Here is an 18,012-nt window from a genome sequence, read left to right as displayed (position 1 = left end):
TTAAAAAGCAGATTTTCATAGCAGTCATAGAGTCCATTCTCACATACGGATGCGAGGCGTGGACACTCACCAAGACGATGCGAAAGTCTCTAGATGGTTGCTATATACGAATGCTCCAGATGGCTCTTGCTGTGAGTTGGCAACAGCACATGACGAACGTCGAGCTCTATGATGACCTACCGATGCTCACCACTAAAATCGAGGTGAGAAGACTGCAACTAGCGGGGCACTGTCTATGCCACCCTGAGCTACCTGCCAGCCTAGTCATCATATAGGGGCCCAAGCACGGGAGGATGAACCCTGGGCACCATCCCAAGACTACGGTCAACACGCTCCTAGAAGACAGCGGCGCGGCTAATGTAGGTGAACTGAACACACTGATGAGGGAGAGGGAGAAGTGGAGAGTCCGTCATCGTGCCCGACACCGGCCCCCTAGGCCTGAGTCAACGTAGTAGGTAGTAGTAGCATTCAGAGATGCTGTTCTGTACAGCACTATTGTAATGTGTGGTTATTTGAGTTACTGTCACCTTCCTGTCAGCTCGAACCAGTCTGACCATTCTCCTCTGACCTTTCTAGACGTTTTCACCCTCAGAACTGCCGCTCACTGGATGTTTTTTGTACCATTCTCTGTAAACGCTGGAAACTGTTGTGTGTGAAATTCCTAAGCGATCAGCTGTTCCTGAAATACTCAAATCACCCCACCTGGCACCAACAATCATTCCACAGCCAGAGTCACTTAGATCACATTTCTTCCCCGTTCTGATACTTGGTCTGAACAACAGCTGAACCTCTTGACCAGGTCTGCATGCTTTTTTGCATTGAGTTGCTGCTACGATTGGCTGATTAGCTATTTGCCTCACTGAGCAGGTGTACAGATGTATCTAACAAAGTGGCCACTGAGTGTACTTCTCCAGTGAAAGGCTTGTCTCACATCCTGTTCATACAACTCACATTACACTGCACTGAGGTAGACTAATGCAGACGTCATGCAGAATAAAATGTAAAAGCTACAGAAAATGTGCAGTGCAGGTAAACAATGTGGTGTAAGATCATAACGAGGAAGATTGTGAGGTCAAGAGTCCATTCTACCACACCAGGGAATTATTATTACTTTTATAACAGTGGGGCAGAAGCTGTCATTGAGCCTGATGGTACGTGCTTTCGGGTTGTTTTAACCTTCCGCCTGGTGGAAGAAGGGAGAAGAAAATATGCCTGCGGTGGATGGGGTCTTTGATTATGCTGACTGCTTTACTGAGTCTTTTGAGGACTGCAAAGCTGTCTATGGAGGAGAGGTTGGTTTCCATGATGGATTGAGCTGTGTCCAAGGGGAAGTTGGTGGATTTGTAAGAGGGAGTAGGTCAGTGGGAAACAAAAGTTGGGGGAGGGAGGAATGGGATTGATTGGGAGACAATGTGAGCCTCAGGGGCCTAACTACCTCCTCCTGTGCAGTGTCAGGTAACATTTCCTGAGATCTGATACTCTCTTACTGTGGGGATGCATTTGTGGGCACCCAGTTTGGAAGAGGGTGGGTCGTGAGGAGGCTCCCTTGGTGGGCTTGCTCCTGGACTCATGGGTCTAGGCGGTGGAGAGTGGAGGGCTCTGCCCTGGTCGACTGCCTGCCCCTCTTCCAAGGGTATGTTCGTGTCTGGCTGTCCTTGGAGAGAGAGCATGCGGTCACAATGGCTACATTGGGGGACTTCCAGAAGCGGTGTGCCCCCCGGGTATTGACTGTTTAATAGACAGTATTAATTATATTTTAATCTGAGTGTACTCACTGTCTTGTAAATACTGAATGTCTGTACTTTGTGTGATTGTTATGTAAATAAACTTTTATAGTTTTGTAAAAAAACTACCCAGACTGGTCCTATCAACTGACACTTGTCTGCATTACATTCCATCTGCCATTTTTCAGCACATTTTTCTAGTTGTTTCAGATCCCACTGTAGGTTTTGACAGCATTCCTTGCTGTCCACTATGGCCCTAATCTTGCTGTCATTTGCAAATTTGCTGAATCCAGTTAACCACATTATCATCCAGATTATCGATAGAGATGACAACCAACAAAAGGACCCAGCTCCAAGTCTTGTGGCACTCCACTAGTCACGGGCCTCCAGTCAGAGAGGCAACCATCCACTACCACTGGCTTCTCCCAATGTCTAATCCAATTTACGACCTCAGCTTGAATGCCAAGCAACTGAAGCTTCTTGAACAAGGTCAAGTTAGCAGAAAATTCAGAGCAAGATTTATTCTCTCCCATATACTTTGAAGTAGCTGCTACCTGATGTACACTACACATGGTTAACTTTAATGGTGCTGATTGGTTTTGCAATTCAAAAACACATGTTACCGCTTACTGTACATAATCATACACTTTAAAACAGTAATACATTTTGAAGTGTAATCACTATTATAACATAGAAAGCATTGAATTCAGTTTGCATATGTCAAGGTCCCACCAACGGTAATAAGAAAATAGTGTAAGAATCTGTATCTTGGTAGTGTTGAATAAGAAGTACTATTTTAATATTCACTTGTGCAGTAGAGTTAATCGTTTCTAAAATTAGCATCAGGGATCCAATTTTGGCCGGCAAAATCCTGGAATTTAGGCTGGCAAAATCCTGGAATTTAGGCTCCTTGAAAATCATCCATCCACGTTGGGAGTCTATAAAAGAGAAGAGAGAAGATTAGCTTTATTTGTTACATGTACAGTGAAGTGCATCATTTGCATCAAGGCAGCATGGTAGCGTAGTGGTTAGCGCAACGCTTTATAGTACCAGTGACCCAGGTTCAATTCCCGCTGCTGCCTGTAAGAAGTTTGTACATTCTCCCTGTGGAAACGCGTGGGTTTCCTCCGGGTGCTCTGGTTTCCTCCCACATTCCAAAGATGTACCGGCTTGTAGGTTAATTGCTTATTGTAAATTATCCTGTCCCGTGATTAGGCTGGGATTAACTTTCCCGTGTGACATTAATCCCCATCACATGAGGGGGATTGCTGGGTCGAAGGGCCTACTCTGTGCTGTAAATAAAAACTAAGATCAGTAGGGATTGTGCTGAGACTTGCCTCGCAGATTTGCTTTAAACAAACTGCTCTCCCCCCCCCCACACACACACACACACACACACACACACACACACACACATTTTCAACCTGTGCTCTGCTGTAGTGCCAAATCCCAATCATTACGTGACCCAAGGTAACCTGTTTAAGAGTTGTTTCTGATGCCACACAACTCTCTAACCCTAATTGTACACCTTTAAAATGTGGGAGGAAAGCGGAGCTCCCGGAGGAAGCCCACAGGGACAGTGGAAGAATGTACAAACTCCTTGTGGACCCCAGTCTTACAGCTGGTACGATATAGCTTTGCACCAGCCGCTATGATACCGAGCCGCCCTGCTCTATTGATACTAGGATTGACGATGGACAACCATCATCTGCAGGTGAGGTCCAGCACTCACTGGCCAACCAGGAATGCCTGAAGAATTTACCCATGACTGTACTGACCAAGAAGGGATTACTTATTACAGAATACATATTTTGATTGTTGGCCAAAATACAACAGAGAGAGAACACGTCTGTTCTTCTTTGATACCATACCAAGGGATTCATTACATCCTGTAATGGGATTTGATGTCTTATGTGAAAAAGAGTGCCTCTTACAACATACAACAATAGTTCAAGTTTAATTGTTATTCCACTGTACATGAATACCCATGAATGCAGCCAAATGAAACAGCGGTAGTCCGGGGCCAAGGTGCAAAACACAATACCTACAGTCATACACAGCACAAGACACACATATAAGATATCAGTAAAATACAGTCACACCAGAAACCCTGAGTCCATGAACATTGCAGCAGTCTGCAGTCGAGCACATTACAGCTTGTCCTCTGCCAAACGAACACTGGGGACAGCACTGGCCCAGCCTGGATACCGCACCATCCTGCCCCCAGCGCTCACCGACTCCAACGGCTCTCTACTGGTCTGCTGTAAACAGGCAACAGCATGGCCCTGAGGCTCACCATGTCTGTGCCGACCCTGATACTAATTTTAACTAATCCCATTTGCTTGTACGAGGTCCCTGTCCTTTCATTCCATTCTCTACCTGTTCATGTGTCTTTCTAAATGCCTCTTAAACATTAATATCGTCGTGTTTTCTCCACTCCCCGGCAGTGTGTTCCAGGAACCTACAGACTGTCTGCATGGGGGAAGAAACTTCCCTCGCAGATTTGCTTTAAACAAACCGCGCCACCCCTCCCACCACCACACACACACATTTTTAACCCTTGCTCTGTTGTAGTGCAAATCCTTCAGTAATGAATCATTATGTGACCCAAGGTAACTTCTTCAAGAGTTGAAGGTGGGTCATGCATCTAACTTGTGGAAATTCTAGCTTTCAAGTCATAGCTAACACAACTGTTCAACAAAGCAGCCCTCTATTGTTAACTTGGTAGAACTTACTAATTTTGTTGTCTCCTGGTTACATGGTTCCACATGGTCTCCCTGCACTTGCCACTTACACTCAATGGCCATTTGATTAGGTACACCTGTACACCTCCTCGCTAATGCAAATATCTAATCAGCCAACCATATGGCAGCAACTCAGTGCATAAAAGCATGCAGACATGGTCAAGAGGTTCAGTTGTTGTTCAGCCCAAACATCAGAATGGGGAAGAAAAGTGATGTAAGTGACTTTGACCGTGGAATGATTGTTGGTGCCAGATGAGGTTGTTTGAGTATCTTAAAAGCTGCTGATTTGGGATTTTCACACACAACAGACTCTAGGGTTTGCAGAGAATCATGCAAAAAAAACATCCAGTGAGCAGCAATTCTGTGGGTGAAAATGCCTTGTTAATGAGAGAGGTCAGAGATGAATAGCCAGACTGATTCAAGCTGACAGGAAGGTGACAGTTCATCAAACATGCTACAACAGCGGTGTGCAGAAGAGCATCTCTGAATGCACAACATGTTGAACCTCGAAGTGGATGGACTACAACAGCAGAAGACTACAAACTTATAATCAATGGCCACTTTATTCCATACGGGAGGTGTGTAATGAAGGGCCGTTGAGTGTGTTTGGTGGTGGGCATCGATCTGTCTCTTGAATCATCATCATTACAAGCCTGGGCTGAAGGTCTGCAGGTCCTGAGACGCCCAGTCATTGAGATGCCCAATCATCAAGATGCCCCTCTTGGCGTCACCAGTGTAGGCCAAAGGATTGCTTAGGAAGCAATACGTTTGGCACCAGCTTGGCTGCAGGAGCTGCTGGAAGGATGTTCAGTGACGTCCAACCGCCTTAGGGGCTCTACTCCGGATTTGCTGTCTGGGTTTACTCCCGTAGCCTTTGTCTCTCCCACAAGGCAGTGGGGCTATTTACCCATGGCTGGGGACCTGGTTCATGAGCACCAGGGTGTGTCCACATGCCGGTGGGCCTGCATGTTACGTGTGCAGGGCCAGACCTCCTCCGCGTCCTCTGTAGTTCAGCCTGAGTCCGAAAGGAGTTCAGTTTCCGTGTGTCGCCACTGAGTGTATTTCATAGTAATTGACATAGAGATTATTGCTTAAATGAGGCACCCACCTTCCCCCTCACTGGGCTTCACCAATCACCCGCCAGTTTGTACTCCTTCCCCTCCCCCACCTTCTTATTCGGGTTTAGCCCTCCTTCCTATCCAGTCATGAAGGGTCTTAGCCCGAAGCATTGGCTCTTTATTCCTCTCCATATGCTGTATGCTGTCCAACCTGCTGAGTTCCTCCACCACTCTGTGTGTTTCTATAGTTCAAAACCAAGGTTTTCAGAATAAGAGCAAGATTTTTAATCATTGTCTTAACTGAAGTGAAATTTGTTGTTTTGAGGTAGCAGTAGAGTGCAAATTGCTTGAATCAATTGCTGAATCAGACCTCCTGTCAAATAGGAAAGCTGGTCAATAGTGTGCGGGGCACCAGCAGTGAGAATGACGGAGTGTTTTAATGCAGCGTTTATACTGTACCAAGGGAGGAGAGAACAAAATGGTCTTTGAACTGCATTAATCTTCAGTGAGTTACTGCAGCCCAATTAGTTCAAAGCGATGCTTTTCTTCACAATGCGGTGGCATATTCTGGAAATAAAGTTGTCCCCTGCACTCTGTGTTTCCTTGATGCCTCTCACAGAGGCATTTGTTTAGTTTAAATTTCAAAGTAAATTTGTTATCAAAGTGTATATTTATGTCACCATATACAACCCTGAGATTCTTTTTCTTGCAGGCATTCACAGTACTGCAAAGAAAAAGTTGCGAAGAAAAATCTTTTCGGGATGTATATTGTATGCATTTCTCTGACATTAAATTGTACCTTCGAACAATCAAAGAAAAGCTACACTCAAAGACTGACAACAACTGTACAATGGAAGACAAACTGGGCAATATAGAAAAGCAATAATGAATAAGTAAATACTGAGAACATGAGTTGTAGAGACCTTGAAAGTGAGTCCATAGGTTGTGGAATCAGTTCAGTGTTGAGGTGGGTGAAGTTATCCATGCTGGTTCAGGACTGAAAGGTAATAACTGTTTCTGAATCCGGTGGTATGGGACCTAAATCTCCTGTACCTCCTTCCCCGCGGCAGCAGTGCGAAAAAGGCATGGCCTGGATGGTGGTGATCTCTGATGATGGATGCTGCTTTCTTGTGGCAGCACCCCTCGTGGATGTGATCAATGGTAGGGAAGGCTTTTCCTGTCCTTATAGAATTCCTTCTTTGGTTCAGTCCTGATGTGAGTCAGTGACTTAATGTCAAACTCAGTGGGAAGCTGTACTAATCAAATAAGAAGATTCAGATTAAGCTTTAAAGATTAGCGTTATCTGTCACATGTACGTCAGAACATACAGTGAAGAGCATTGTTCTGCACCAGACCAAATCAGTGAGGATTGTGCTGGGCAGCCCGCAAGTCTCAACATGGTTCTGGCACCAACATAGTATGCCTACAACCCGCTAACTCTAACAGTACATCTTGGAAATGCGGGAGGCAACTGGAGCAGTTGGAGAAAACCCACTCAGTCATGGGGAGAACGTACAAACTCCTTACAGACAGTGGCAGGAATTGAACCCCAAATGGTAATCGCAGGTGCTGTGATGGTGTTACACTAGACCACTATGCTACAGGACTGCTCCCATTGATCACCAGCCTTGATTGAGCCAGTAAAACATTATGAGCACCACAATTGGGCATGGTATCCCTTGGCTAGCATCCATATCCCTGAGAACCACTTGGTAGCCGCTCATGCTGGAGAACATGAGGTGCCCGGCACACCAGTATCCTGTCTGAGAAGACATTCCTTACAAATGTGTTGCTAAACTCTTCCACCATGGTGGTCATCACAACCAGCATCAACTGGCAACCACCCCACACATTTATTGTCTATCTTTGATTCTTCTTTCTGATTTATTGCAGTCATTCTGGTGAAACTGCTCTCACGTGCCAGGTGACGCATGCCTAACTTCTTGGCCATCCCAATGCGCTCAACAACCAGTGAATTACCTCTGAAGTTGATCTCTTCAGAAAAACCAGTAAGTAATTTTCACCTAGCAGTCCTCCACATCTACATGCAGATTAACCAGGTAATCTTCTTTTAGTCATGCCAGCTGTGGGATAAATACCGGACTGACCTGGGAATAACTCCCCACTCATCTTCAATTAGAATCAGATTTAATGTCACTGATATACACTAAGTGGCCATTTTATTTGATATGGGAGTGGAACCCTGTGTGCTCTTCTGCTGCTGTAGCCCATCCTCTTCAAGGTTTGATGTGTTTGTGCATTCAGAGATGCTGTTATGCACACCTCTGTTGTAATGTGAGGATATTTGAGTTCCTGTCAAGTTGAACCAGCCTGGCCATTCTCCTCTGACTTCTCTCATTAACAAGGCGTTTTCACCCACAGAACTGATGATCGCTAGATTTTATTTTGTTTGTTCTTTGTATCATTCTCTGCAAACTCTAGAGACTGCTGTGCATGAAGATCCCAGGATATCAGCAGTTTCTGAGATACTCAAACCACCCCATCTGGCACCTACAAAGTTACTTTGATCACATTTCTTGCCCATTCTGATGTTTGGTCTGAACAACAATTGAACCTCTTGCCTGTCTGCATGCTTTTATGCATTGAGCTGCTGCCACATGGTTAGCTGATTAGATATTTACATTAATAAGCGGGTGTATAGGTGTGCCTAATAAAGTGGCCTCTGAGTATATGTCATGAAAGTTATTGTTTTGCAGCAGCAGCACAGTGCGATACATCAAATATACTATAAATTATAATAGAAATATAATAGGACGGGAGGAGAAGGTGGCGGCGTGACGCAGCGCGCGCGGCCACTCCAAATTGATATCGTATTTGTTAAGTAGGGGCTGTGCACAATCCTGATTTGATGGAGACAGATGTGAGAAGCATGGAGGAACATCTGGAGAAACTTCTGAAATGCCTGCTTTGCTGCCACTGCTACTGTGTGATCGAGAATCTCAGGAGGGGAAGGCCTCAAATCCTTGGCTTTGCCTACTGCCTGTTGCCGGGGCTGGAGTCGAAGCGCTCGGCAGAGATGGTGCTCGGTGCTCGGTGTCGGAGAGCTGGTCGGAGGCTCGAAGTTTTTGGACGGACTCAGAGTCGGACTGTGGTCGGGTGCTTCCAGGGTGCTGCATCGGCAAGTTTGCGGCGCTGGATGCTCATGGCAGGGAGAGTTTCTCCCTTCAACCGTCTGCGTGAGATGATGGGACTTCCGAGAGACTTTGAGACTTTTTTTTATCGTGCCTATGGTCTGTTCTTCATCAAATTACGGTATTGCTTTGCACTGTTGTAACTATATGTTATAATTACATGGGTTTTGTTAGTTTTTTTCAGTCTTGGTTTGTCTTGTGTTTCTGTGATATCGTTCTGGAGGAACAAATTGTATCATTTCTTAATGCATGCATTACTAAATGACAATAAAAGAGGACTGCGTGGCTTCATAATCTAAAAATATATATATATTTCTATATAAATTATCTCTTTATGAAATTAATAAGTAGTGCAAAAAGAGTAAAAACAGTGAGATAGTGTTCATGGATTCATTGTCCATTCAGAAACCTAATGGTGGAGGGGGAAGAAGCTGCTCCTTAAGTGATAAATGTGCTTGGTCAGGCTCCTGTACCTCCTCCCTAACAGTGGCAATCAGAACAGGGCCTGTCCTAGCTGATGGGGGTCCTTAATGATGGATGCTGCCTTTATGAGGTCTCTCTTTTTGACGATGTCCTCAATGCCTGGGAGGCTAGTGCCCATGATGTAGCTGACTGAGTTTAGAGCTCTGCAGGTTTTTCTGATTCTGTGCCATGGCTCCATACCACATGGTGGTGCAACCGGTTGGAACATCTTCACCATACATCTGCCTTGTGCAGCTGGATCCTGGGCTTCCTGTCAGATTGCCGGCAGGTGGTAAGAGTGGGCTCCCTCACCTCTGCCCCTCTGACCCTCAACACAGGAGCCACCCCCCCCAAGGGCTGTGTCATGAGCACCCTCCCTATACACTCACGACTGTGTTGCCACACACAGCTCCAATCTGCTGTTCAAATTTGCAGATGACATGACATTATTAGGCCTTATTTCCAACAATGATGAAACAGCCTGCACCCTGACACAGTGGTGCCAAGAGAACAACCTCTCCCTCAATGTCAAAAAAACGAAGGAATTGATCAAGGATTATAGGAGGAATGGAGACAGGTTAGCCCCTATTGACATCAATGGGACTGTAGTTGAGAGGGTGAGTGGTTTCAAGTTCCTCGGTATACACATCGCCAAGGATTGGACTGTAGATACCAGTTGTGTGGTGAAAAAAGCACAACAGCGCCTCTTTCACCTCAGACGGTTGAAGAAGTTTGGCATGAGTCCCCAGATCCTCAGGACTTTCTACAGGGACACCATCAAGAGCACCATGACTGGCTGTGTCATCGCCTGCTACAGGAACTGTACTACCTTCAACCGCAGGGCACTGCAGAGAGTGGCGTGGACAGCCCAGCGATCTGTGAATGTGAACTTTCCTCTATTCAGGACGTTTATAGCAGCAGGTATGTAAAAAGAGCCCGGAGGATCATCAGGGACTCCAGCCAGCCCAACCACAAACCGTTTCAGCTGCTTCCGTCTGGCAAACGGTACCACAGCATTAAAGCCCAGACCAACGAGCTACGGGACAGCTTCTTTCATCAGGCCATCAGATTTATCAATACACATTGATCTGATTGCATATCTGACTGTACATTGATCTGACTATACATACATGTGTACAAAACAATTATGTATACTAGCTTAGCGTTTGGGTAATATCCTCCCACATTTCCCCTTTTATTTTGCTTGTACTTTGCAACGGAGATGCAACATAAAGATTTTTACTCCCTTGGATGCAAGAAAACAAATAAATAAATAAATAAATCTGCAGTAATTTGCTAGAATCTTAATGTGTTAATTCTAATATGACTACTTAACTCAGAGTTATGTAACATACGTAATCTCCTCAAAATCAGGCCAGGGATGTTTAGGGATATAAGTTAGACACAGAAATGAATGCACTCTACTCTGGCAGGCCATTGCTTCCGAAAAGGCAAAGCCTAACATCGTGAATGCCATGATGCTTCTCTCCCAGATGAGCGCAACACCTTTTATGTATAATTTGAAAGGGAGAATCAAACTATACCTGTAGCACCTGGTGTCCCTATGGTCTCTGTTTAGGAGGCCGATATCAGCACACCTTTCAAAAGATTGAACCCTCGCAAGGCCTCAGGCCCTGATGGTGTATCTAGCAGGCCTCTGAAAAGCTGTGCTAGCCAACCGGTGGGAGTGTTCCTGGATATCTTCAATCTCTCACTGCTGAAATCGGAGGTTCCCACCTTCTTCAAAAGGATGACTATCACAGCAGTGCCCGAGAAGACCAGGATGCACAGCCTTAATGACTATTGTCCAGTGGCACTTATAGCTACTGTGATGAAGTGCTTTGAGAGGTTGGTCATGTCCAGAATCAACTCTTACCTAAGCAAGGACCTGGACCCACTGCAGTATGCTGGTGTTGAAACATAGCTCCTGTCTGAGTGGCGACTTGGATCGTCTCCAAGTCGTCTACCGAAGCAACAGGTCCACAGCAGATGCCATTTCATTGGCTCTTCACACAACCCTGGAATATCTGGACAGCAAGGATGCATACATCAGGATGCTCTTTATCAATTACAGCGCAGCATTTAATATCATCATCCCTCAAAACTAATCAATAAAATCCAAGACCTGGGCCTCAATATCCCCTTGTGCAATTGGACCCTGGATTTTCTCTCAGACCCCAGTCAGTCCAGATTGGCAAAAGCATCTCCTCCACAATCTCCATCAGCACAGGAACACCACAGGACTGTTTGCTTACACTCTTCCCCACCCCCACCCCTCACACCTGCCCCCCCCCACCGCTGTACTAGCTTTACACCAATGACTGTGTACTTAAGTACAGCTCCAACACCATATATAAATTCACTGATGACACCACTGTTGTGGGCTGTATAAAAGGTGGTGATGAATCAGTATACAGGAGGGAGATTGAAAATTTGGCTGAGTGGTGTCATAACAACTGCCTCTCACTCAATGTCAGCAAAACCAGGGAGCTGATTGGATACTTCAGGAGAAGAAAATCAGAGGTCCATGAGCCAGTACTCATCGGAAGAGCTGAGGTGGAGAGAGTCAGTAACTTTAATTTCCTAGGTATCTCTATCTCAGAGGACCTGTCCCGAGCCCATCATATAAATGTAATTGCAAAGAGAGTACAACAGTGCCTCTACATCCTTAGGAATCTGTGGAGATTTGGCACGTCATCAAAAAGCTTGACAAACTTCCATGGATGTGTGGTGGAAAGAATATTGACTGGCTGCATTACAGGCTGGTACAGGAACACCAATGCCTTAGAATGGAAAAACATACAAAAGGTAGTGGACTCGGCCCAGTACATCATGGGTAAAGCCCTTCCAACCATTAAGCACATCTACATGAAACGTTGTCATAAAAGAGCAATATCTATCCTCAAATATCCTTACCACGCAGCCCATGCTCTTTTCTCACTGTTGCCATCACGTACCACCAGGTTCAAGAACAGTTATTACCCCTCAACCATCAGGCTCTTGAACCAAAGAGTATAATTACACTCATTCTATTTCTGGTGTTCCCACAATCAGTGATCTCACTTTGAGGGCTCTTTATCTTGTCATTTCATGCTTTTGTTATTTATTGATATTTATTTATATTTGCATTTGCGCAGTTTGTTGTTTCCTATGCTCTACTTGCTCTTTCCTGTCTCTACTTGCTCTTTCCTGTTGACAGTTTCTGTTCTATAGATGTACTGAGTATGCTCCCAGGAAAAAGGACCTCAGGGTTGTATGTGGTGACATATATGTACTTTGATAATAAATTTTACTCTGAACTTTGCTTATTGCCACAGTAATTTACAGTGATTGCAGTCGCGCTGGCTTTCCACTTGTCCTTGGATCATCTGGACAATAGCAACACCTACGTCAGGCTGCTGTTTGTTGACTACAGCTCAGTGTTCAACACCTTCACACCATCAGTTCCAATCAACAAGTGCCAAAACCTGGGCCTCTGCACCTCCCCCTCCAACTGGATCCTTGACTTCCTCACCAAGAGACCACAGTCAGTGCGGATCGGAGATAACATCCCCTCCTCGCTGACCACCAACAATTGGCACATCTCAACCAACGCTCAGCCCACTGCTCTACTCTGTCTACACCCACGGCTGTGTGGCTAGACATAGCTCAGACGCCGTCTGCAAATTTGCTGATGGCATGACTACTGTTTGCAGAATTTCAGATGATGACGAGGTGTACAGGAGTGAAGTAGATCCGCTAGTTGAGAGGTAACGCAGCAACAACCTTGCACTCAACATCAATAAGACCAAGGAATTGATTGTGGACGTCAGAGAGGGGGAATCGAGGGAACACACACCAGTCTTCATGGAGGGATCAACAGTGGAAAGGGTGAACAGTTTCAAATTCCTGGATATCAACATCTTTGAGGATCTAACAGTATTGATGCAACTACAAGAAAGCATGACAGCAGTTATATTTCATTAGGAGTCTGAGAAGATGCAGTATGTCACCAAAGTGTCTCGCAAATTTCTACAGACGTACCGTGGAGAACGTTCTATCTGGTTGCTTCACTGTCACGTGCAGAGGGGCCATGCACAGGATCAGGAAAAAGCTGCAGAAAGTTGTAAACTCAGCTAGCTCCATCATGGGCACTAACCTCCCAAGCATTGAGGACACCTTCAGAAGGTGATGCCTCAAAAAGTTATTTTCCTGTGGGCACACTTATCAAATCCACAGAGAAGTAACTGTAAACAGGATCAATGAACAATAAACAGTGTAAATGCAAATATTAAGGACCCCCATCGCCCGGTACCTGCTCTCTTCTCATTGCTACCATCAGGGAGGAGGTGCAGGAGCCTGAAGACTTAGACTCAACGTTTCAGGAACAGACTCTTCCCTCCACCATCGTATTTATGAATAGACAATGAACCAATGTACACTACCTGACTATATTTTGCTCTATTTTCACACTTAATATATTGCAATGCACTGCAGCCACAAAGTAACAAATTTCAGGACATGTGCCATTGACATTAAACCTAATTCTGATTCTGACAAGACTCATAGATAGCTCAATGTCTCATCTAGTGGCAGCTCATCTGTCAATGCAGCACGCTCTCAGTACTGTGCAGAAATGGATGTTCAGATTATATGCCCCCAGTCACTAATTTGTGATGTAAATTTCCAAGCTGCTGAGATCAGTGTGCTTGTGACCATCTCGTAGTTATGGTTCCATTCCCAGCAAGACACTGCTGTTTGTGGTGGAAGGACTTGTGAATCCGTCCTTAATTATTGATTAAAGCTGCGGCCTCTGGAGTTTTATGGCTTAGTAACTCACAAGATGCACTCAACAAGCCAATGTGAAGCTAATCAAGTTTAAGCCATTTAAGGAAGATTTATTTGAAAGTTTTCATTTATTAATTGTGGCTGAAGCAGTTGCTTCATCGTGCGTTGTAACTTTTCTCTCTCTGTGACAGCAGCAGAATGATTCATGCTTTATCCCAATTTTACAGCAACTGGAGTTCCAACAATAGCTTCTGCACAAAATGGGTCAGATATAACTGACATTTATAACTCTGATAGCTTGTTAGAGAAATACTTTCAGAAGAATAAGTGTATATGGGGGTTTGAGAAACTAAATTTATGGAATCATTAGCAAATCACTGAAGTCCCATCAGCAACATGCAGAATCCTATTCTGAGAATACCACTGAATTTATAGTATGGAACTAGTCTGGGATAGAACAAAATAATTCACAACATACCTGTTATTTTATTCCAATGGTTTCGCTGTTTTTTTTTATAATTGTGTTATAGCTAAAACTAAATGAGAAATTCCGAAGGCATCAGAGTGGGATTTGAACTCCTTTCCTTGCGGTTAACATACCAAAGGATCTGTTCTTAGTTTCAGCACGTAAATGTCGTAACCTCTACTTCTTTAAAAGTTTGCGTAGATTCGACATGTCTTCAAAAACTTTGACACATTTCTCTAGGTGCACAGTGGAAGTTATCCTGGTTGGTTACGTCATGGCCTGGTATGGAAATCCCAGTGCCCAGGTATGGAAAAGGCTACAGAAGGTGATGGATATGGCCCAGTCTGTCACAGGCAAAGCCTTCCCCACCATTGAGCACATTTACATGGAACGCTGCCACAAGAAAGCAGTGTTCATCATCAAAGACCCCGCCATCCAACCTTGCTCTCTTCTCGCTACTACTATTGGGCAGGAGATACAGAAGCTTTAAGTCCTGCACCATCAGCTTCAGGGACAGTTATTACCTTACAACCATCTGGCTCCTGAACCATCACCACTATGAACTGATTCTATGACCTACAGTCTCACTTTCAAGGACTATTGACAGTTCATGTTCTTGGCATTATTTGTATTTCCACAATGGCTGTTTGATGATCTTCGTCTATTTATGTATAGTTTTTTTGCAAAATTGTATTGTACGTTTTTTCATGCAAGGAAAGGAATCTCAACGTAGTGTACAGTAACCCATATGTGCTTCGATAATAAATTTGCTTTGAATTTTGAGCTCTCGAGGGCTACACCATCGCAACGCCTAATGTGCCTTGGCAAGCAAGTCTGAATTGGCACAAAAAACAAGGTGCTGAAGAAGCTCAGTGGGTCAGACGGCATCTTATGGAGGGAAATGAACAGTTGACTGACACCTCACCTAGAGTCCAGATTAAGGGTTTCAGAACTGTCTGTTTCTCTTCATAGCTGCTTCCCTATTCATCTGGGTTCCTCCAGCATTTTGTGTATTGCTCCAGGTTCTAGCATCTGCAGTCTCTTTTGCCTTCAAGTCTGTATGGGAGGCAGGGGAGGGCAAAATTGGACTTGTGATGTGAACCCTCCAGATGTTCTGTACGTAGACTTGCATGCTATGAATGGTCACTATGGCTGAGAATTGAAGAACAACTTTTAGCTCTCTGTCCATCCTGCACCAAAAGCGGACGGAGTACCTCTTTTTGGCCTTGTACCTAGGACGTAAAAGACGTGTGGGCACGTGGCCAAGTGGTTAAGGCGTTCATCTGGTGATCTCAAGGTTGCTCGTTCGAGCCTCAGCTGTGGCAGTGTGTTTGTATCCTTGAGCAAGATACTTAATCACACATTGCTGTAGTGTCTGTGCGAGGAGTGGTGCCCCACACAGACTTCCAATCTAGACCTCTCATGGTCTGAGTCGACGTTCCCTCCCTCCCCTCCCCACCTAGGAAGTATATTTGTAAACGATTCTGAACAAAGGTGACTGCAAGGTTCAGAGCGTGAACCTGGCTTTGCCTTCTCATGGGGCTAGTGAGGATGACCCATTCAAAGTTCAGATATTTCTAAATTCAAAGTCAATTTACAAGTAAATATTATTGGGAACATGAGTTAGATAGGCAGAGGCTTTTTCCCAAAGCTGAAACGGCTAACACGAGGGGACATAGTTTTAAGGTGCTTGGAAGTGGGTACAGAGGTGACATCTGGGGTAAGTTTTTCACACAGAGAGTGGTGGGTGCATGGAATGGACTGCTGGCGATGGTGGTGGAGGTGGATACGATAGGGTCTTTTAAGAGACCCTTAGATAGGTACATGGAGCTTAGAAAAATAGAGGACTATGTGGTAGAGTAATTCTAGGCAGATTCTAGAGTAGGTTACATGGTTGGCACAACATTGTAGGCTGAAGGGCCTGTAATGTGCTGTAGATTTCTATGTTCTATGAGTTGTAGAATTCTTGAAAGTAAGTTCATAGGTTGTGAAATCAGGTCAGCTTTGAGCTGAGTGAAATTGCCCATGCTGGTTCAGCAAGCATTTCACCGCGTAAGTGAGGTGAAGTCCAACAGAAGTCAGCCTGACCATACATTATGTGGAGACCTTGTTGAGCACAGCTCTGAAAATCAGCCGACAAATTCAGTTCTTCAGTGAAGATGCAAATTGCAAATCCCTGAATCACAAGAATACAAGAGTTTGTCCCCTGCAGATGAGTTTTACATGTGACAGGATTATTCAGCAGAGAAGTGCAGGTTATTAAATCTGATTTTGTTGCCTGGTTACAGAAGCTCATCATGTGAGATGAGCTGTTGCTAAGACTCCTCGTTGTTGCTAGATATAACTACTGAAAAGCGGGAACTTTATGAGGCATAATGCTGCCTTTGTTAATATAATGTGACCTAGTACAGTCTAACTAACGTAGGAACTGAGGTATTTCCCTTGGATTCAAACTGAAGCTTTGGAAATCCACAGAGTACCATCTTGCACTGGGAGAATATAGTACGTGAAGGCAGTACATGCATGAGGAAGTAGTAGCAGGTCATTTGGCCTTTTGAACTTGTCCTGCCTTTCAATATAACCATGAATAATCATCCTCCTCAACTGCACTTTCCAAGTCAGAATCAGAATCAGGCTGAGGAGGGGAAAAAAGGAGCAGCCATGATTAACTGGCAGAACAAACTCGATGGGCCAAATTGCCTAATTCTGCTCCTATGTCTTATGGTCTCCTCACTGGCAATTGTCATGAAATATGCTGTGTTGTGGCAGCAGTACAGTACAGTTCTGCTGTGTTACAAAAATAATAGTGCAAAAGGGGACTATTACTATTATTGTAATGTTCCTGGACCATTCAGAAACCTGACAGCAGAGTGGAAGAAGCTGTTCCTAAAACATTGACTGTAGGTTTCCAAGTTCCCATACCTCCTCCCTGGTGTGTAGTAAAGAGAAAGAGGGCATGCCTTGGATGGTGAGGGTCCTTAATAATGGATGCTGCCTTCACTGAAGCACGGCCTTTTGAAGACCTCCTCAACTGTGGAAAGGGTTGTGCCCATGATGGAGTTGGATGAATTTACAACACTCTACACTCCTTTTTGATCCTGGATGTTGGAGGCTCCACATCAGATGGTGGTAGAACCGTTAGAATGCTCTTGTGGTACATCTGTAGACATTTGCTAGTCTTTGACATAACAAATTTCCTCAAGCCTGTAGTGACATAGAGCCACTGTTGAGGCTTCTTCGAGAGTGCATCAATGTTTTGGACCCATGACAAATCTGCTGAGATGTTGGTGTTCAGGAACTTGAAGTTGCTCATCCTTATCACTCCTGATTCCTTGATTATGTGTGTTCTTCGGACTTCCACTTCAGAAGTCCGCAATCAAGTCCTTAGTCTTGCTGACATTGAGTGCAAGGTCATTATTGTGACAAATCTCAGCCAGTTGATGTAGCTTGCTCATATAATGGATGATTAGAGCATCCATAAGTCTTTGCATTAAAGACTTAAAAATTCAAAGTTCCCCCACCATTTGACTGAACAAATTTCTACTCGCCTCCATCCTAACTTTGAAGCTTGTGTGTCCCAGTTATGCAGCCCAACATTCTCTTAGCATCTTTGCCATCAATTCCCTTGCTTCAGTGAGA

At 44.7% G+C, this 18,012-nt stretch overlaps 1 protein-coding gene and 1 long non-coding RNA gene across 5 annotated transcripts in view; one reads left to right on the top strand and one right to left on the bottom strand.

Annotated features, from left to right (window-relative positions):
* LOC134355460 (kelch domain-containing protein 8A-like) overlaps window positions 1-18,012 on the top strand; it is a 45,305-nt gene that overhangs the window by 7,904 nt on the left and 19,389 nt on the right. For 3 of the 4 annotated variants that reach the window (XM_063065384.1, XM_063065383.1, XM_063065381.1), the window contains exon 2: window positions 7,420-7,535. The exons of the other annotated variant lie outside the window; for it this stretch is intronic. The gene's annotated coding sequence lies outside the window, so the exon portion shown is untranslated. The remainder of the gene's footprint in view (window positions 1-7,419; window positions 7,536-18,012) is intronic. 4 annotated transcript variants of the gene reach the window in all.
* Window positions 2,318-18,012, bottom strand: part of LOC134355461 (uncharacterized) — an 88,677-nt gene continuing 72,982 nt past the window's right edge. The window contains exon 6 of the long non-coding RNA XR_010020088.1: window positions 2,318-2,662. This is a non-coding gene — a long non-coding RNA (uncharacterized LOC134355461). The remainder of the gene's footprint in view (window positions 2,663-18,012) is intronic.

This window comes from Mobula hypostoma, chromosome 13 (genome assembly GCF_963921235.1).
Source record: "Mobula hypostoma chromosome 13, sMobHyp1.1, whole genome shotgun sequence".
Classification (NCBI taxonomy): domain Eukaryota; kingdom Metazoa; phylum Chordata; class Chondrichthyes; order Myliobatiformes; family Myliobatidae; genus Mobula; species Mobula hypostoma.
The sequence above is the reverse complement of the archived record's forward strand: the minus strand, read 5'-3'. Positions and strand labels throughout refer to the sequence as shown.